The sequence below is a fragment of the Strongylocentrotus purpuratus genome, unplaced genomic scaffold (genome assembly GCF_000002235.5).
Source record: "Strongylocentrotus purpuratus isolate Spur 01 unplaced genomic scaffold, Spur_5.0 spur5_scaffold_1, whole genome shotgun sequence".
Classification (NCBI taxonomy): Eukaryota; Metazoa; Echinodermata; class Echinoidea; order Camarodonta; family Strongylocentrotidae; genus Strongylocentrotus; species Strongylocentrotus purpuratus.
In genome coordinates, this window is record NW_022145594.1 from 12,504,621 (window position 1) to 12,526,537 (window position 21,917).

At 38.0% G+C, this 21,917-nt stretch overlaps 1 non-coding gene across 1 annotated transcript; it reads right to left on the bottom strand.

The window, feature by feature from the left end:
- Window positions 1-6,234: 6,234 nt before the first annotated feature.
- Window positions 6,235-6,417, bottom strand: LOC115917772. Its single transcript, XR_004062982.1, has one exon. It is a non-coding gene; the product is annotated as a U2 spliceosomal RNA (small nuclear RNA).
- Between the last annotated feature and the right edge of the window lie 15,500 nt (window positions 6,418-21,917).

Genomic DNA, 21,917 nt, shown 5'->3' on the forward strand with positions numbered 1-21,917 from the left:
TGTTGGGCTTCTGGAGATGGATGTGCTTTCCAGGCTCCCAGACAGTGAGGAAGATTCCATCTGGCTTCAAAATCACCTGCAACCTCAAGCCAGCCATAATTGGTTGTGGGGAGGGAGATGACTTCTGCAGCATACTCATCCACTATCGCTCTGGCTACATCAGGGACAAACTTGTGGATGGTTTCCTTGCCCACTCGGAAGTTGTAAGACAGCTCGGCATAGGTGGCCCCAGTGGCGAGATGGCGCAGGAAGAGAGACAACTTGGGACCAGGGGGAATGGCCTTCCTGAAGTGGGTGTCCTTCTTCTGCAAGTGGGGTGTAAGCCTGACCAACAGGTCATCAAACATCTCTGGGGACACCCTGGTGTAGTTCTTGAACTTCCGCCTGTCATTCTCCCTCAGCTCTTCCATCAAAGTGTGGTACTGTCCCCGTTCGGCCCTCAACTGTGGGTGGAGCATGGGTCTAAACCACCAGTTGTGCTTCCTTTTCTTCTTAGGAGGCTCTTCTTCTTCAGGATTGGCCAGCATAAGTTGATAGGCAGTGGCCACCTCAGCATCTCTCATCATCTTCTTATGGAGCAGCATCATCACTCCAACATTATCAAAAGCCTCAGACATATCAAAATTGTAAATATTTAGTAGAGATGTTGTTCATACAGCAGCTGAGGAGGGTCTGAACCAGGTAACCGATGGCCGGTATTTATATAGTCGGCAAGTAGCGCCAAGCGGCGGCAAGTTCAAACCAATTTGGCGACCTTTGGCACAAACTAATCACCAAGTGGCGCAAAGTAGCCGTCTATTGGCGCGAATGGCGCCAACAGGGTGAATTTTGGAATCAAATGGCCGTGTAATGGCGCAAACTGGCGCAAACTGGCGCAACATTTTGGAGCAAGCCGGGTGGCATTTGGCGCACGCCATATGGCATCCAGTTTATTCCACTTGGCGACACATGCCGAGCGGACATTAATTCGGCGCCACAGCGAGCCACTACGCGCCAATCACATAATCTTTGGCGCGAACTGGCACCAACTGGCGCCGGCCCAGTGGACTCCTAGCATGACATCGTCATAACATTTAAAGGATCTAAATTGTTGTAGGTCTGTAAATAACATTTATTTCCGTTGTGTAAACTAAATTAATATATCTTTTGATCATTTCACATGAGAAGATACCAAGAACATAAAAAAACAAACTAAGGTATAATTAGATAATAGTTGATGCCCAATATTCTTTTTTAAAGAGTACGAGTAGGCTTATACATGGTATTTGATTCATCGAATTCTATCACACATCTATGTATAATGAGTAAATGATTGGACGCGATTAATAGTACACTCCATAATACAGTAGTCATGTGAAATGAATATTAAGAGAATGCCGCACATGTTGTATTTAGATTGATATTATAAACGCATAATCAGAATTCACTCGTAAGGTTGTAAACAAATCATGAAGAGGGGGTTCATACTAATCAGGCCCTCTTTTGATTCGCTTCCATCATCACATTGTAAACAATTTCAGAATGTTGTAAAAGAAACATACTGCTAGACATGTAAATGCACGTAGACATAATGTAAACAATCAGAGCACTTATATATGACCATATGCTTTTGCAAGTTTTGCACAAGCGATTCTTTGTCCTGTGTTCTGTCACAGTTTTACATTTAGATATTTAACCCGTATATCCATTTCAATGCTTATAATTATCTGTCTGTATATTTATCACGTGAACATGTAAATATATATATTTGCAGGTTTATATCGAAAACAAATATTAACTGATTTTCAAAGAAAACTCTTTAAATATTGAGTAATACCTAATATCATATTTTATTAGGATTTCTATGAAACGCTTTTGTTACTATAATTTAAATCATGATATGTGATATTTAGATGAATTTGAAAAACGGACTTCAGTAAACTAATAGTGTATTATAAAGTTTGTTTCTCATATAAATCAGTATCCGTTACTATTCGCTATATTGTTAACATGTTATGGAAATACATGAATTACAAATTACCAATATTTACATGATAAGAGTTAATTACTTAAATCGTATATTTTCTCAAAATAATTAAGCAGAATCTTGAACCGGAATGTAAGATTTTTGCCACTATTAGATCTTATATGTTAGATTTTTCATTTTATCTTATTTTACATTTGAGATTATAAATACCGTATAATTCTATTTTTCCCCTTCATCTTTCTTGCTGATACTATTTAATGTAACAAATGTAAATCATAAATAAAAAGAGATATGACATTCAAGGATTGTCTTATTGTGTCTTGTTATAGAAGTGCAAATAACAGAACGTAACCATAATACTATTGTTACCTTTTCAATATTCTTATTATGTAGGAATACGAGTGCAATGATAATGTTTAAATCTGTTCCATTGCACGAACTACCCTCTTTTATCGAAGAAATGCTCAAACCATTACACGCTCGTGCAATTAAGATGACCATGAACAATATGGGGCCCACGCACTGATGCTACGATCTCGTTATTAAAATTTCTATGAAGCAAATTGTTGTGTATGATCTTAATGAATTAATAATAGGTTTTTATGAGCATCTGAATTATTTTTCCAATAAAAATACATTTTTCATACCTTAAACATTCTGACTGAGACAAAAGCTTCCGTATATGGGTAGAAGTCGTGTTCGTTGGACTATATTAAACCGCTAAACGTAGATGGAATAATAATTCATACATCGCAATATGTAGAATCACAGTAATGCACTGAATAAAATACCACAGTTTAAACAAGTGTTTCGAAGTGTCATATTACATTACTTTTGTAACAGATTTGTTCCTCCATATACATGTGCATGATTTAAAGCTGGCTTTCGAATTATCTTATGGTCATGCGAACTAAATTATGTTTTTATTACAATAAGTAAGTTAAATAACAACAAAAATAAATATGACATAAATAGTCAATGTCATTTGAATGGATATGAAGGGTATCGAAAAAAAGGAGAAAGGAGAGAAAATAAAAGAAAACGAGAAAAAATAAATATGAGGGCTAAAGAGAGAGAGAGAAAGAGAGAGAGAGAGAGAGAGAGAGAGAGAGAGAAAAGGGAAGTACTGGTGTGTGAGAGAAAGAGAGAGAGAAAGAGAGAGAGAGAGAGAGAAAAAAACAAATAACAGAGATAGAAAGGAGAAGGAGGTAGAGAGTTGAAAGATAACTTTAACGGAGAGCGAGAAAAAAAAGAGAGAGAGAGAGAGAGAGAGAGATAGAAGAGAAGAAGCTGACACTTTATTTACATACATTTAAAAATGCTAGTGATTTGCCACCGGAACATGATCAATCTCATTCTTTCGTACTTCAATTTAGTTTTGTTTTTGAAAGTCTTTGGACCTGCGTTTCTGAGCCAGCGACTTTTCCGAACAAAAATGCGCTCACATAGTGACCAGAAAGGGTCTTATTATGGATCGAAGATGACTGTAAGGACTTTTTATTTCCATCGGTCAAAATTCAAAAGAGAGCAGAGCAAACATTGGCGAAAAACGGTTAAAAACAGACAATTTTGTTTGTAATATAAGTTTTTGATTTGTGTGTAGTCACGTGGAATATATACCAAGTATCATATTAGAATATTAAAACATCAAGAAATGTGAAAATACAGGTAATATGAAGTTTATATATATCAATGAAATAAATAAATATACATTGTCTACTTATATCAAAGGTATGTGAATGGGGAAAGGTAGTTGACAGGCACATCCACCTGAATAGTGTGGATTTTTAATTTGTTAAGATGGAATTGAACAAAATGTCAATAAGTGATATCATCAAAAAGGGATCGAAAATAATAAACAAAATAAACAACCATAACCATCATTAAAGACAACAAGTATATTTATTGCAATGGTGAATTATTATTCAGTTGTACATATTTTCCTTGGAATACTTGTATAGCGACCATAATACAGTGCGTTTCAGAAAAACACGAAACCGAGAATTATCATAAGTGAGACATATTTGTAAAGCGTAGGTAATCTTTTTTAAATTTCATGCATGAGTGATTAAAAACAAAACGAAGAGAGGGTAACAAAAAGTCATTTGGCGGGCGGTATCTTCATTTTAAAGAGAAAAAAAATCTCATTTTTAGAAAGTTCATTTTTTGCCCACCATATGATACCTCAATTCGGAAAAATGAGCCAAAAATAAGAAAGTTCTGTTTGTTTAAAGTAATGCTTGTATTTCCATAATTTAATGAAATGAATTCGTTTTCACTGGCTGCCTTCCGTAGCAACAAGCAAAGTTGACAAAAGACTTGACTCCTTTTCAATAATGATCAGCCGTGCAGAAAGAAGACGAAATATTGGCAAAAGCTGTCACTTTCAACTGGTTACGATGGTCGCTGTAAAAACAAACAAACAAACACACACACACGAACATATATGCGAAGGCCTTTCAAAATCATAATGGGCGATGTTTGATATTGAAAAAATATTTGCGTAGATGGCGCTTGACCATTTCTGTACTTGATGACTGCTTAACCGTTCAAGACGCATGTCGGAAGAATACCATGTAGGCCAAATGTGCTGGGCTGGGCAGTCATGAGTAAACATGACCTATGACGTCATGATACGTATTCTGCATAATCATTTATGGGATCGTTTAACAATTTTAAATCTGAGATGCACGGCCCTACGTGTTATCAGTGTCTGTGATATGCCCCCCCCCCCCACTCAGTGTTTTTTAGGGTACGCATATTCTCGTTCCCTCCTTTTGAAAGCACCCCCTATCTGAGGACTGCCAACATTTCCGAACCCCCCTCTCGCGGGCTTTTCCTGCCTTGGAGACCCCCCTAAATCATGAAAAATGCTCACTGTACCCCCCTAAATTCGGAATAATTTCTCAGGAGTCCAAAGAGATGAGAGAGAGAAAAAAGAAAAAAAAAAACCCCCTTTTTAAAGAAATCTCCGGGTGAAAAGTTAATACACCCCCCCCCTTTTTTTTTTTTACAATTCTCGGGCCGGACTTTGTCGCACGAAAAGTACCCCTTTACCGGACATTTTGGTAACACGCATGGGGTCCGTCCGTTCTCGGAGTGGGATGGGGGGGGGGGGGGGGGGTTGGATGATATGATGTTATATTGAAGCCCTAAAAGAATTGCGCTTCAAAATGATCAAGAGGTGCCTCAAAAAGTAAAGGGCAGAAGGGTGAGCTTACCTGGAGCTACTGAGTATATTTAGCAAATGAACCACCTTTCATTTCTGCGTCTCTTTTCATTTGCGGGGGTCCAAATTGGCTCATTTCGGGATGAAGTGAGGAAAGGCTGGAAATGATGTTTGAAAACTTTAGAAACAAAGGGACATTGGATAACAAAGATTATTCTCTATCTCATAATATCGTATCAGAATTATTTTTAGCGAAGAGAGGAAGCAGAAAAGCGTGAAGACATTTCTTTAATAGACAGTTATGCTGTGGTTTGCAACCATGTGAATAAGATAAGTAGATACGTTTTGCATTAATCGGTGTTACTATATAAGAAGACAATCATACATTTTGCACAATGGATCCTGAATAATTCGAGAAAATGAAATAAAATAGGGTTAAGTATTCCGAAAACGAAATAGAATCCTATATCATAATAGAGAGGTGTTGTGGTCTAGTGGACGTCATCGGACTGTGGATCGTCATGGTTCGCGATTCGAGCCCCGCCGCGGCACTGGCGTCCTTTGGCAAGGCATTAATCTACATTTGCCACTCTCCAGTCTGCACCCAGGTGAAGTATATTAAATAGATACCCGGTAGGAATAAAATAGTTGAATACTTTGGCGCTTCATTGTGCTATCTCAGCTACAGCCGGGGTAATTATATGATACTTTGTATCTAGAACGAACTTTTGGAATGACGAAACCTATTCAATTTTCGGACCTGTACCTGCACATGAACATGCAAACCCTCGGAATAATGATATTCAGAATGATGACGCTTTGAAGAAATGCACCAAGACATACCTTCAGAAAAAACGAATGCACCCCCCCCCTCCGTTCTGTTCCTAAACCCATCTAATATTGCCTTTAGGGATGTAATTTTCCCATATTTCTCTTTTAATTTGTGTGTAAATCAGAGAGAATCTGTGAAAAAGAATTAGTAGGAGGAGAGGGGGAGTGTGAAAGAAAGATAGAGAGAGAAAGAGAGAGAGAGAGAGAGAGAAAAGCAGGAGGGAGGGAGGGAGTTTTGGGTTCTGCCTTTTGTTTGATTATTACCCCTGAGGGGTTGGCCGATCCCGAAAGTTCTGCAATACCGGGCCAACCCGTGACCAGGATGGAGCAAGCCCCTATTCCATGGTCTAGATTCAAAAATCATTTTAATATACAAGCGACTCCGTATGTCGCGTTTCAGATATTAAAGGTAAACCAGTTTTGGAAACGCCCTCCTCTCAACAAATGAAATTGAAGCTCTTATTACCAATCATATGAAAGAATATGTTTTGACGTACGTGATCATACAAATTTTGCCGAGAAACCGCCTACTAATTGATATATTTGTTTAATTATTATATCTAATACCACACTAATAATATACAATTGCAGATTAAATACACTGTTAGTATATTCAGAGTTACAAGTGGAATGACAAAGATTTGTTAAAAGTGAAACATGGTAGGGCCTACAAAGAATTGGCAGATAATTCATATTATTATGTTAGTCGTATATCGTCAAGTGCGTGAATGTTAAACAACTACACATGATATACCCTCCCGTGCCAAAAGTATTGCAACATAGACACACACATTACACAGGAGACAAATAATTACATGAAAATGAGTGCTGTTTTAATGAATATGTAGTGCATCATTTTTTGTCATACTATCAGGCACATTTTATTGATATATCAATAGTCATTTTTCATGTAAGATTCACGAGTCTCTAGTATTTTGTTGGATATCCTCGCCTTCTAATGATGGCGCGCATCCTTCTTGGCATCGTCGCGTAGAGTCCTTGCAATCTTTCTTGGGTGATGCTGCCCCAGGCCCTGAAGATAGAGCGGACCAAACCTTCCCTCGTGGTTGGTCGGTCTTTGGTGTTGGCTCTCTTGATGTCATCCCACAGATTCTCTATCGGGTTAGCATCTGGTGATTGCGCCGGCCACTGCACCCTGTTGACGCCAGTTTCGTCATACCATTGGTCCATCCTGGCTGCCCTGTGTGCCGGTGCGTTGTCATCCTGGAAGACGAACGGGTGTTGCGCGTTGCCAAAGATGTTAGCAATGGATGGAAACAAGTGGGCGTCCAGAATATCTCGATATTTGGCGTTATCAATGTTCCCATCTACGACAACAAGATCGCCAACTCCATAGAGGCCGACACATCCCCAGACCATGACTGAAACTGAACCCCTTTGGGTGTAAGTAAGGTTCCTTGGGTCGTAAGAGGTGTTAGGTTCACGCCAGACTCTTACTCTTCCGTCGTTCGAAGACAGACAAAACCTGCTCTCGTCTGAAAAGACGAAATGCCTCCAATTGTTCTCCAAAGTCCAATCCCTCACTCGGGTGGCCCACCTGATGCGTCTTAGGCGATTGACGCGAGATATCAGAATCTTTCTCCTGGAAATGCGGGCATGGAGATTGTAAGAGTACAGGCGTCTTTGTGTTGTTCTCTTTGAGATTCTGCTACCAATTCTGTCGCTCCAGTGAGCTGCCAAAGTTTGGGCTGAATCGAATTGGGTCATACGGGCCTGACGCAGAAGGTAGCGATCTTCCCGGGGCGTTGTCTTCCTGCTTCTGCCAGGTCTTGGTCGCTTGTCGGAATTTTCTGTGTCCTCGTAGCGTTTGCACACTCGGTACACGGTTTGACGGCATACCCCAAAGCGATCAGCAATCCGAGCTACCGAAACCCCCTCCTGTCTCAATGCAACGATTTGTCGGCGTTGCTCGTTAGATAACTCGGCTGTCTTAACCATGGTGCGTGCATGAATGACTCAGTAGCATTGAATGAGAAAGTGAACAAGGTGCACATTCATTTTATACCGAAACAACGGTCATGCATGTTCAATTTCGAACAAAACACCGCTACAACAAAGAGAAGTCATTAACCACAAATTTAACGAATTTCATCATGTTGCAATACTTATGGCATGGGAGGGGTATAATAGAAGAAATTCTCACAAGTTATTGATTCAAGGTTGTCGAAAAGATGGGTTGTGATACATTACAAATGTTCTCATCATGGATATGTCCTACGGGTATTTACATTTCGGATGAACAGTAAGAAAACGAAAATGAAGAGCGAGAAAGAGGTCACTTCAGGAGGGGGAGACGAGTTTGGGTCATCATTTCTCATCGATAAGACCAATCCACCATTCATCGTTTATGTATATGTATCACAATTAACCTCACAATACATACGATCGTTTGCAGGCACAGACCCTTATCAATCATAATGCGTAGCACGTTGTCTAAACTGTTATACTATGGAAAATGTACGGTCTACGGCTTCCCCTGATGACACAGCCTATATAAAACTGGAAGAGTTCGCTAACCTCAAGGATTTTTGAAAGTGTTTAAAAAAAAATGAAATAGAGTATATAGCTACAGACTATATTCGAGTTCGCCCTCGGTTTAGGACCGTGGAAAAGGATGACAGATGATATATCTATACCGTATTTAGATTTAAGAACAATGATAAAGTTGTATTCTAATCCAACATAAAGTACCTATATACCTAACAATCTATAAATTATGATTCTTAAATATCTAGACCGGTAGTGGTAAAATATCTATTCAATATTGTTTAAATATTGCCTTCAGAGGTTTAGATAGCAAAACTTGTGTTCAGTGTTGAAGGGCATTCGCGATATCTATCCAGGTTGGATCGATATGATAATTTACCAACTATAGTAGCGGTTTCCCGGCAAAATTTGTATCATCACGTATTTATAGTCAAAACATATTCTTTCACATGATTGATAATAAGAGCTTCCATTTCATTTTTTGAGAGGGGACGTTTCCAAAACTGGTCTATACCTTGACAGTGTACAATCACTTGAAACATAATTTGTCTTTTGGTGGAATATTCAAGAACAGCCTATAAAACATGATTAAAGGAGTATGTCGGAAAATAAAGGATAATATCGAACCTTCCATATAGGGCGAGCACTGAACTCTTTGTTGATCCAACTCTATGGTTGGAGCTGAATTCCATGCGCGCACTATTATAAGCCGTTGCTTACACGTGCGTTGAATAATATATTTAACAAGACGTTTTGCCGTTTACTGAGCGTGTATATAAACTGCAGTAGAAGTAATATTGACAACAATAAAGCAACAGGGGACCCCTCATATCTGAGACCAGATTTTGTTGGTGGTTGGTACATTTCATGCATACAGGCGATTACTGGAAACAAATCTTTATAGGACACCAAAACGTCCCCTTTAGTCCAGTAGACGGGACCATATACCATGTACATGTACATGACCTGAAAAAGTACAAGTACAAGGTTTTTTTTTTGTTGATTCGTGTTCTAGATGGGTTAAGAGGTAAATTCAGCTTGGTTGCCATTCTGGAAACCTTGGACAACCTTTTCATGAGCCTAATTAGCATAATCATCAAATTAGGATATGTGCCATATGTAATATGTTGCTTATCTTAATTCGGGAAGCCTAAAAACATGAATAATACTACTTTTCAAGGGTTGTCTACGACGAGGAATTAATTTATGACGCAGGTTCTTTAAAGCACAATTAGCATAATAAGCTAATTCATATGTACAATATATGGACATCATTCTCACTGTTTGTCTAGAAAGCCTGAAAATGGCGCTATAGAAATGCCTATTATTATTATTATTATTATTACAATTAGCCTGAGTAGCATAATTAATAAATTTGCATAGGCCATTTGCATTTATTGATAAAGGTCTAGTTTTATCCAGAAAGAACATTTTGTATCCTTCCCTTTTATTCCCCTACCTAAATATATAAATCACATTATCAAAAGTTCAAAATAAAATACCTTGAAATTTCATTCGTTGACTCAGTCAGTAGAGCGTCCGTCTCACAACCGGGAGGTCGTGGGTTCAAACCCCGGCCGCGTCATACCAAAAAGACGTTAAAAGATGGGAGTTGCTGCTACCTTGTTTGGCGTTCAACAATAAGGGATAGAGGAACGTCGATCTGGCGCTGCTCGGTGGCTGCCGGGCTCACGATCAATTGGGCAAACATAATTTCTGTTTCGGTTTAATAAAATTTGGAGTGGACTTTAAAAGATTATTATTATTATTATTATTATTATTATTATTATAACATTAATCTCATATTTTCACGTGTGCCATTTAAAGTGAGTTTCCGAAACACTCCATTTATTTGAGGCTTACAATCCACTTATGCTCTTCAGGGATATGCATTGCTTTCACTTTCAAAGCGCAAGGGAGAAGTAAATAAGCATACCATTCACTGTTCTTTGCGTCATTCTGTCATTGAAAACCATTACTGCTCATCGTTTATTCTTTTATTCTCCGGATATTCTACTAAGTTGCAGGATGGTTTATGCAACGCACCTCCCAAGCTGAAATATACAAGGAAATAAGACGTAATAACAACATGGATGAACGTCTTCGAATATTTTTCTTCCTCACCTTCATCGTTTCTAAGACATATGAGATGACCATTTTTACTCGTCTTCAGAACCCAGAAATCCTCCCACTCGTTGGTGAGGATATCACCTTAATCTGCACCTTTACCCTTCCATCGACATATCGCCAACTGTTTTGGACTAAAGAAAACGGGAATAACAATATCCTAGTTAGATGTCAAGGGGTGGGATGCAGAAACGAGCAAACTGTTACGGATATGTCAAAGTACAGTTTGAGGGCAGATTCTTACAGCGGAAATCTAACTATTAGGGATTTAACAGTGGATGACAGCGGCAAATATTGGTGCTCAGTTTCCAAATATGATTCTTATTCAGCTAGCAGTCTAGCTGTGGTGAATGTACTGTTATCAGGTAATGTATTCTAACATTAATCTGGATACCTTGACTCAGTTGTGATGTTTGCGAAATTACAATATAAATGATTAATTACTAATTCAAAATCATTACAACATTCGAACTTTTGAATAAACTGTCATTTCGGGTGCAGCGTCGTCGATAACTAGGACATAAGTTCCTATTATACTATTATTATTATATATCGAGTTCGATTCGTGACTGATATAAATCAAAAAATTGTATTTTACAATAATATTGATATTGTGGTATGTTTAATTTGTTTATGTCTAAAAAACGGTCATAGAATTTCGTAGAAACGCAATTTGACCAGACATATAATCAGTGGTAGTTATACAGTGCGTCCCAGAAAAAACGGAACCGAGAACTATCGATGTTTTATCATAACTTAATCACAATTATAGATAATAAATGACACATATTTGGAAAGCTTAGATCCTCCTCTTTCATTTGATGCAACTCATATAATGAGTGATTACAAGCAATTTGAAGAGAGGAAACTAAAAAGTCATTTAGCGGGCGGTATCTGAATTTTAAAAGGAAAATCACTATTCTAGAAAGTTCAATTTCTGCCCTTTCATATGACACCTCAATCAGGAAAAATGAGCCAGGAATAACAAAGTTCTGTTTGTTTAAAGTAATGCTTGCATTTCCATAATTTGATCAAACGGATTCGTTTTTACTGGCTGCCTGCCGGTGCATCGAACAGAGTTGACAAAAGACTTAACTTCGTTTCGTTGACGATCAGCCATGCACAAAGAAGACGAAAGACCTGAAATATGCATCATATGAGTTGCATCAAATGAAAGTGGAGGATCTAACCTTTCCAAATATGTGTCATTTATTAATTATAATTGTGATTAAGTTATGATAAAACATCGATAGTTCCCGGTTTCGTTTTTTTCTGGGACGCACTGTATATATATATATATATATATATATATATATATACATTTTCCCAGCCATGCCTAGATTGATATCCATCACCGATGATTGGTCTGAGGATGGATACCAGAATGGAGCATCCGTGAGCATCACATCTGGGCAAACCCACAGCCTGACATGTTCAGTCCGAGACGTTAGACCACCTGCAGAACTAGAGTGGCACATTCCTGAAAAAGTGCAGGTTCGACTGGAAAATCAGTATAATGCTGTTCATGGTGACGCTTACACCTCTCAGAGAGTTGTTTCTGTAACTCCATCTAGGGACGATGATGGAAAGGTTTTCCGCTGTGTGGCCTCGCACCGGGAGCTGGATAATGAGCTTCAAATATTCATCCAATTAGATGTTCAAGGTGATTATCTTACTAATTATATCATCCCATGATATCTCAATGTGTGTGTTCTGCCCAAGTGAATATGCATTTAAATGTGAGGATCATCTGAAATGGATGAAACATTCACCATCTCCTAAAACAATATTAAATCTTCTGTATTTTGTACATTCTGGTAGGGAATAATAAGAACTTCACTATAATCCATGATGCCATAACCGCTAAAATATTGTTATCATATTTTTAGCAATAGTTCATCTCCGTATCTCCCAATCCTTTCGGAAGCTTACTCCGATTGAAAATGTGGGTTCTTCCTTTCTCTTCCCACTCAGTACCACCAAGTGATCTCCGTTTTACTGCCTATGGATCCACAGTTACCAATATAACAGAGAAAAGAAGTGTCATTGTCTTTCAAGACTCGGCAACATCATTCACCTGCACGAGTGTAGGATCTCGCCCTACAGCTCTTATATCATGGATTATTGGTTCAGACGACGACCTGGGTAGCACAACCTCTACGTCTACCACGAATGAGGCCGCCAGAGGATTACGTGACACCGAGTCCACTCTACAGTTGATTCCAAAGAGGAGGCATCACAATCAACTTCTCAGATGTGTGGCCTTTGTTGGTATGAACCAACGTCAAACAGAAGTCAGGGTTATCGTCTATGGTGAGTATTTTCGAGTATTCACGACAGAAGACTGAATTGGGTTCGTGACATACTGCGACACATGTTGACATTGAAGTGTATCCAGATGCGAATTTTTACATGATGAATAACCGGGGTACTCGGAGGGCCAAAATCAAATATCACGCTTGTTTTTTGAGTTGCCTGCCACTACCATTCAAATTAAGCACACCTTGTTTATTCGAAAGATTTTATCATAATGAATAATATTTCGGAGGTTTTTTTCTTTATTTGTAGCAAACACCCCTAAATCGACGGGGGCGTCCAAAAAAGCGGCCCTTTTGACGAAAAATATATTTTTTAAAATAATATTTTAAGGACATTGGTGAACTACCTTAAGTTCGGTGTCATATAGAAGAAAATTAGATTATTTACGTTTTAATCGATATCAATTTCAATTGAATAATCATGGTATGCATCGTTTGTGTGGTAGCGGCAGGCAAACCCCTCTTTTCTGACTTTGGCCCTCCGCTTATTCATGATAGCTCAAGCAAATTAAATATATATCAACATGATTCATTTATTGTGTCAAAATATGAGTTACTAGCGATACATAGCTCGTTGCTGCTAATAATAATGACAAGACTTATTTGTTGGATTCAATATATATGTTATACGCAAGTCACTGGGGCTAATAATCTAAAACATAATGGCATAAGAAATACAATTTGAATTTCAAGGACCACCGAATCATCCTTATCTGAATGGAACAGAAAGATTGCAGCCTTTGCAGGAAGGAGTATCAACCAATGTGACTTGCAGATCAAACAACGGCTACCCAGCACCAACCTTCCAGTGGTATCTTGGATCAAAGAACGTCACCAAAGCTTCTTATACACAGTCCTTCAGGAATAGCAATCATCGAATGGATTCCATGAGTGTTTTCAATTTCACACCCACAGTAGATGATCATGGGGAACATCTTGTTTGTCAAGTTTTTCAACCAAATTCTGCATCCATGAAGTCTTGGAGTGTTAGTGATGTGCTTCATGTTCTTTGTAAGTATATCTGTGTACTTATAGATCTAAGTGTAATCTGCGTAATTCTAACCCATTCATCCATTAAATCTCATCACTAGGCAGGTACATTACGTCGCCTTGCCTATACAAAAGGACATTACAGTCAATGGCATTACTTGGTTGTAGTGTCCTTTTTGTAGTAAGCCGAATGTTGTTTCTACATTTCCATGATTATATCAAACAGCCAAGGTATACTTTTGTACGCTATTTGTTTTACTCAAAAATCACCTGTTATGATCATTTCTCGTCTTACTAAAACCTGCTTGTCTTACAAAAAACATTTCTAAACTCACTTGTTCTTATCAAAACATCAGGACTGGTTTAGAATACTGCCAAATGATACCAAACACATTGTAAGAGATGGTTGTATGTTACGCTCGTGCTGATATATAAACCTTACAATATATTGATAACGCCTTACAATAACATAGAGTGGTAACGGTTGTAATATGTATTTGCTTACGCTAATCAGGAATACGATCGCAAATTATTTCTTCCTAAGCCTTGCTCTATTGTTTCCTGAACGAATTTTCTTTTTCCTAAATGCATTCTTGTAGATTCTCCTGTCATTGTGGACTACTATGTTTGTAGGGTTTACACTGGTCACGAGAGCGTTGATGTCGTCCTTACATGTAAATCAGATAGCAACCCCCTAGCCTCAATAACCTGGTTCTCGAATGGCACGGAACTCATCAACAGCACCCGCCATCAGATTCACCGCATTATTCGACAAGAGGATACCTTGATGTGCAGTATTCTGATTATTTCAAATATATCGACAGAAGATGAGGGCAACTATACATGTTGGGCTGAGACAAGGCTTGGGAACGACAGCGAAACTATAGCGTTCTTATATTCTGGTAAATCTTTCATTGTCTTTCCAAGGCGTATTTATGTAAAAGGATCATAACCTATTGCTTGGAAAACACATTGTCCAATACAATAGTAAGCCATTGATAATCCGAGATGACAAATTAGAACATTATGTAACACTGTTACGGTTTTATGATCTTGATAATGAGATGATAACCCAGTTACAGTCTCGTGCATTTTCCCCAGTACATTACGGTGTCGAAAATGAGAGTCGGGCGACGGTGAAAGGAATCATCAGCAGATGCGGCGTGACCGGGGGGGGGGGGGGGACAGTGCCCTCACACACTTTCTGAAGTACCTCAAAAGCGCCCATTTGACGTTTGAAAAGTGTTCCTTTTTTACATCAGATAAGTGGCCCTTTACCTCTCATGATTGCCCCCTTTCTAAATCTTGAGGTGCCCCTTTTAACTTTAAAAACTGACCCTTTACTTTTGTAAAAAGTGTCCTTTCCCCTTCTTATAGTTGCCCCCTTTTACATCTGATATGTGTCCCTTAAATTATGACACGTGCCCCTTTTCCTCTTTTAATATGTGCCAATTTTCTTTGTGATCAGCGCATCTTACCTTTAACAAAAATAAAAGCTTCTTCCCCTTCTCATAAATGCCCCTTTTCACCTCTGATAAAAGCCAATATGAAGATCTGATAGGTGTACCTTTTCCAATCTCATAAATGCCCCTTTTCCTTTTCGAGAAGAGCCCCTCCCCCTTCCTTCTACAGATGACACCTTAAATTATTTAAATTTAAGATAATCTGTAAAACCTTATCTTCCATTTTCAACCATTTAAAATCCTTTTTCCCTTGTCTACTTAAAGTCATCCCAGATCCACCTTTTCGGTTGTTCGTCGACCGAAATCAGACGACATCTTCAACTCTCTTTGTTGCTTGGCATCCGGGATCCGATTGCGGGTTGCAACAAACTTTCAATCTGGAATTCTGTCTAAACGACCCGCACGTAGAGATAGAGGGGTGTGGTGTTGTCATCAACTTGACAGGGACATCCTACACATTGGTGGGACTTAAACCATTCACTTGGTATTGGTTGGCACTATGGGCAGTGAACAGCGCGGGGAACAGTAGCCCGGTGGAGACAGGAGCTTCAACAACTCGTAAGTCTCTATATACCTAGATTTTATTGACGATTGAACTGTAATCATCAATCTAAGCTCACATTATACTTTTTGTATTACTGAACGTATTCTTTGCTTGCTACTTTGGCGTCATTTGCCGATTTCAATGCACACGCTTATAGTTAAATTTAGGTTTTACTTTTCTTAGGCTTCTAATGCTGAAAAATGCAATTACCCACAAGAAACCAATTTGCCTTTTTCTAGGTACTAAAAGCAATTTTCGTTAGGTACATTTACCATTAAGAATGAATATCTGACTTCTATTATTTTCTGAACAAATCTCTATCTGGCGTTTTGAGATTCAAACAAAGTAATCAATATGATTCCTACCGTTTTTATACCTGGCTTTAGGATGTTCTAAGTAAATATTTTCCATAGAAAGTTAATACATTTCCCTTATATATATTTTTCAAAAGCCCAGTCTTTATTGTGACCACCACTTCTCGTCTTCCAAAAGATATTTTCTTTTTTCCCATTAAATACACATTCTACCTTTAATAATCGTAACTATAAGAAACATATACGTCTTCTAACTAATGTATATTAGTAATTGAATTCTTTCTGCTAAAGTAAAAAGAATGTGTCAAAATGTGACTACAAAAAGTAGAAATATTGTTTAAAAATATAGTTTCTCGTAACTGTTGTAATCATTTATAGGCCAATATTTTTTTTTTTGTAATGACAATAATATGCTACCTTCAGCTTTTATTTATATGTTTGTGTTTAATCAATAAGTTCATAATTACCTAACTACACAGTCGAATAAACTCTCTTAGCCCAGAACATGTTTATTTACGATGGTCCCAAATTTTGGTACACTCTTGATATAGGCATAAAACATTCACTTTCACCCAATTCTTTTTATTGCAACGTTTTGACGATAGTTAAATTAGTGTTTAATATAAATTGCAATTGCGCAGTTCCTATTTTTCATATACACTGTCCTTCATTCATGCGGTCCATACGCACTCACTCCTTTTCTTTTGTATAATCTTGTCCACCGTCATAATTCTACCCTTGTGCTTCCACACAGCGTCTTGAATGTTGATACCTGTTCTCTTCAGTAGTCTCAGTAGACACAACACTTATTTCTTTTTTCTTTTTCATTGTTGAGTAAATTGTTTATAACATGATTTGCCGAGGGGTCCACACTCTAAACGCTATGCTCTTTAGTGGATCCCTCCATTTTCACTTCACATATAAATATACAGCAACAATTTATTTTTCTTCCTGATTTAGATTGTATGATATGATTATCTTATAATTACTTGTAACGGAATTAAGAACTATATACAAAAAAAAAAAAAAAAAAATGTAGTTTGTTGTGCAAAGAAAAATAACGCGAACACTTGTATAATCACTTTTGTATACTTTGTTAAGTGTGTTTTATTGCAATTTATTTATAGTACATAATTTGTATGTTTCTTGTTGAAAATGGAAATAAAACTGAAACTTGAACTTGAACTTTTTTTTAAAATTCAGCATATAATGATAATAGTCAGACAAAGGGTCACCAAAGAGATGAAGCCTAATACAGTGTGGCACCATAATCATGTATCCTTCTCACCCCCACTAATTTCACTCTATATCATATTTTAAACCTTAAGTGTATGCGTTTAGTAAACCATGATATACAAACAGCTTTTCATTTGATGAGTTATTTATAACTATTTCTTTCATTTCAAATCGAAACATTGCAAACTACAACCTTGTGAGGTTAATAACCACTCATGAAGCGTCACTAAATGACAGCTCTGTTTCTCTTTTTCTTCTCCATGCTTCCTTGTTTGGCCATATACAGCTTTGCAACCCGAGAGCTATGGTAAGGGCAAAATTGTTTTCATCAATAAATCCCTTTTGTTTAATTCTTTGTTTGGTTTCTTTTGAGAGGAAATTCTTATTCATTCATTCGTTTTATGGATGAACCATTCATGGGATGGAACATCCTGATCAGCACGATTTTGTTTACAGGGTTCTGCACATGTCGTTTTTCTCAAGTCCGGAGATGTAGTTTATTTCAATTTTCATTTCGTATAGGGCAAGTGGATAGCACAATAATGTTCCCCCCATGCAATCATATATAAATATTTAGTTTTGACATGTTTTACAAGAGTATTACTGATCATAATATATAAAGGGATGCAAAAACGGTGCAAATATAACAAATTTCTCCTTTTTAGCATAAACCTTGTAAAGACCATGTGTTCATGATTTAAATTAAATATAAAACATTAGTGTGCGATGTGGATTAAACTATTCCACTATCTGTCTCTCTAAAATATAAGAGATATATTGTTATTTTGTTTGTTTTTCGTCATATAGGCGTAACCACCAGTTGGAACAAACGTAAACAAATCTTAACAATGCCAAATACAAACCACGCCCTAGATGAAATCTGCTTTATCACACTAAGGGCTTACAGCGGACCAGACTGTGCCTCTGTGAATGAAACAGAGTGCGTTGAACCGGGCACAGAGGTCAGCATTGACCCGGATGATGACACGGTTTTGCTGACCTTTGGCAGGGGACTGTGCAGTAAACCAGCTGACCTAACAAGTAAAGCTGATTAATATTCTTTCTTTTATAATAATTTATGAGAAAAGGGAAATATTTCGTATTACCTCCAGGCATTTACTATCAATTCCCATTACCAACGAATTTTCGCAATATCTTGATATCAACAAGGTTTTGAAACATAAAATATATTTCTGAATTGGCAATAAAAGCAGACATCCCCTGATTCGATTAAATGAAATGCTTTCTTAATTCGATAAGGTACTATGCAAAGTGCACATCGAAACAAAAACCGATATTACTTGGGTCGACCGTGAACATGTATACACCTTAAGTTTGCCTTTGGGTGAATTCGCATGTGTATTTGTGGTGTGTGTTGTGGGAATGAATTTGTGCAAGTTGGTGCGCGCGTGTGCGTGTTGTGTGTGTGTGTGTGTGTGTGTGTGGGGGGGGGGGGGGTTAAAATCGGGCCCAAAATTTTGCAACGACTCAGCCAGTCGCTGAATAAGCGGGAGAAGGGGGGGGGGGTGGGGTAAGAGGACACTTTTTTCCCCCAAAAAACATACACAAAACATACACATAAAAAACTCAAGGGGGGGGGGGGTTAACCCCCCATGCGTACGCGCCTGTGTACAGGTGTGGGTAGATAGGTTCGTATGTGTGTATGTGGGTGAAGCACGTGTGGGTTTTTATAGTATTAGTATAACAAATCCTCCTACACGGCTTCATAAAATGTTTTTTGAAACACAGGGGATATAAGGATGCGGTCGAAACATCCGGACATGAACCACGGATTCAACAAAAGTCTGCCATTAAACCAAACTCCTACAACATTGTCTAGCAAACCTATATCTATAACACTCTAGGCATGGCATTGTTTGTCCTAGACTCACCAATCTGGAAGCAGCCATCAACTGAAAGTAGCCTTTCTTTCATTACAATCGCTATTGGAGTGATTGCCTTGGCTGGCTTTATCCTGCTCATTTCACTGAGTTTGATGTACTTCTATGGAGTGTTATGCTGTGTGAAACGAAAGAAGGGTATCTTGTAAAGCACCTCTAACATACCACAATATACACGTTTCCCAAGTATTCACCATTTCATGTTTAATGTATCTTCTCTATAGATTTCAATCCTCACACTTCTTCTTACAATTCTTCTTTTAATTTATTCAAAAAAATTGGTTTAATTTTTCGTTTTTTAAATCTTGTTTTAAATTAGTTTTTTTCTCTCTCTCTTTCGGATTCATTTATCTCTCTTGTCCCGTTTGCAGCCAACATCGAATTAAGTAGAACTTTGCAGGAATTATGAATATGTCATGTATGTCCTATTTGTGAAATAATATTCAAATGATGCAAGGAAATCCATGATTAATATGTCATTGGAAAAAATGGATTAACACAAATTATAAATAAAGTAAGTATTCTTAACACAGAATAACCTTTGCCATAATTTCTACTTTTGTTAACATTATTTTGTTATTTACATTGAATTTCATTCCGTGCAATCCAAGCAGACAATGAAAACAACACTCAACCAGGAGACCAAGTGGTAAGTCTATCATTTTGCATTACCTAACAATATGATATTTTAAAAATAGAAATATCTATTAAAAATAAATCCAAATAGCATTCATTAATTTATCATTCTTTCCTTGGCAAGCTCATCTGTGGCATAAAGAAACAATATATCTCCCAAATTTTAACATTCGAAACAAACATCATACATTTTAAATCATAGCTAATCCGAATAAATCAATTGGTCAAGTTTGCGCCTCAAAGATGAAAGAAGTTAAATAATGATTTTGTCTTTGTTTCTAATTCAAATTTGATCGAAATTGACAATCAGTTGCGGAGCTACTTTGAAAAAGTCTCATACTCAAATGAACGTTTGAAAAAAGAAAAATTGAACAAAATAAAAAATAAAATACTACCGTCTGGTCACTTTGCTCCCACATTTCATTGTTCACTTATTCACACTTTGGTTACCAATCTCAGGTTCAGTCTAATTAGATAAGAGTTTCACGTTGTGAAAGAGCAAGGAAATCTATCTTTTTTAAGCTGAATCTTTTATAAAGGTTGGGGGCATAATGTTTATTTCGTCATGGGTTCGATAACCCCTAGATATATGCCATTGGGTTTTAAGTAGTAAAGACGATCTGCCACTTTAATTTACAAGCTTCATTATTTGTTTATGTTATAAACTCGCATATAAGTAAAATGCTCATATATTATTCAAAGGGATGAGATACAAACCATTAATACATTTTATATATAATAATTTGAAATTCACTTTAAAAGTTTTTAGCTTGACAATGTTTTTCTAGGAGGACCAAGGAGACTATGCGGAAATAGCACAGGTACCTCCATCGCACGCCTCCGAATCAACTACAAGCTACTACATGGACTTGAGACCTGTTCCTCGCATCGACAATGACACAACTACAGGCTACTACATGGACTTAAGACCGGTTCCTCTCACCAACAATGACACAACTACAAGCTACTACATGGACTTGAAGCCTATTCCTCGCACCAACAATGACACAACTACAAGCGACTACATGGACATGAAGCCTATTCCTCGCACCAACAATGACACAACTACAAGCGACTACATGGACTTAAGACCGGTTCCTCTCACCAACAATGACACAACTACAAGCGATTACATGGACTTGAAGCCTATTCCTCGCACCGACAAGGACACAACTACAAGCTCCCACATGGACTTGAAACCTGTTCCTCGCACCGACGCTGACACAACTACAAGCTACTACATGGACTTGAGACCGGTTCCTCTCACCAACAATGACACAACTACAAGCGATTACATGGACTTAAAGCCTATTCCTCGCACCGACAATGACACAACTACAAGCTCCTACATGGACTTGAAGCCGATTTCTCCCACCGACAATGACACAACTACAAGCGACTACATGGACTTGAGACCGGTTCCTCTCACCAACAATGACACAACTACAAGCGACTACATAGACTTGAGACCTGTTCCCCTCACCAACAATGGCACAACTACAAGCTAATACATGGACTTGAAGCCTATTCCTCGCACCAACAATGACACAACTACAAGCGGCTACATGGACTTGAGACCTGTTCCTCTCACCAACAATGACACAACTACAAGCTACAACATGGACTTCAGACCTGTTCCTCGCACCAACAATGACACAACTACAAGCTACTACATGGACTTCAGACCTGTTCCTCGCACCAACAATGACACAACTACAAGCTACTACATGGACTTGAAGCCTATTCCTCGCACCAACAGTGACACAACTACGAGCTCCTACATGGACTTGAAGCCTATTCCTCGCACCGACAATGACACAACTACAAGCGACTACATGGACTTGAAGCCTATTCCTCGCACGGACAATGACACAACTACAAGCGACTACATGGACTTGAAGCCTATTCCTCGCA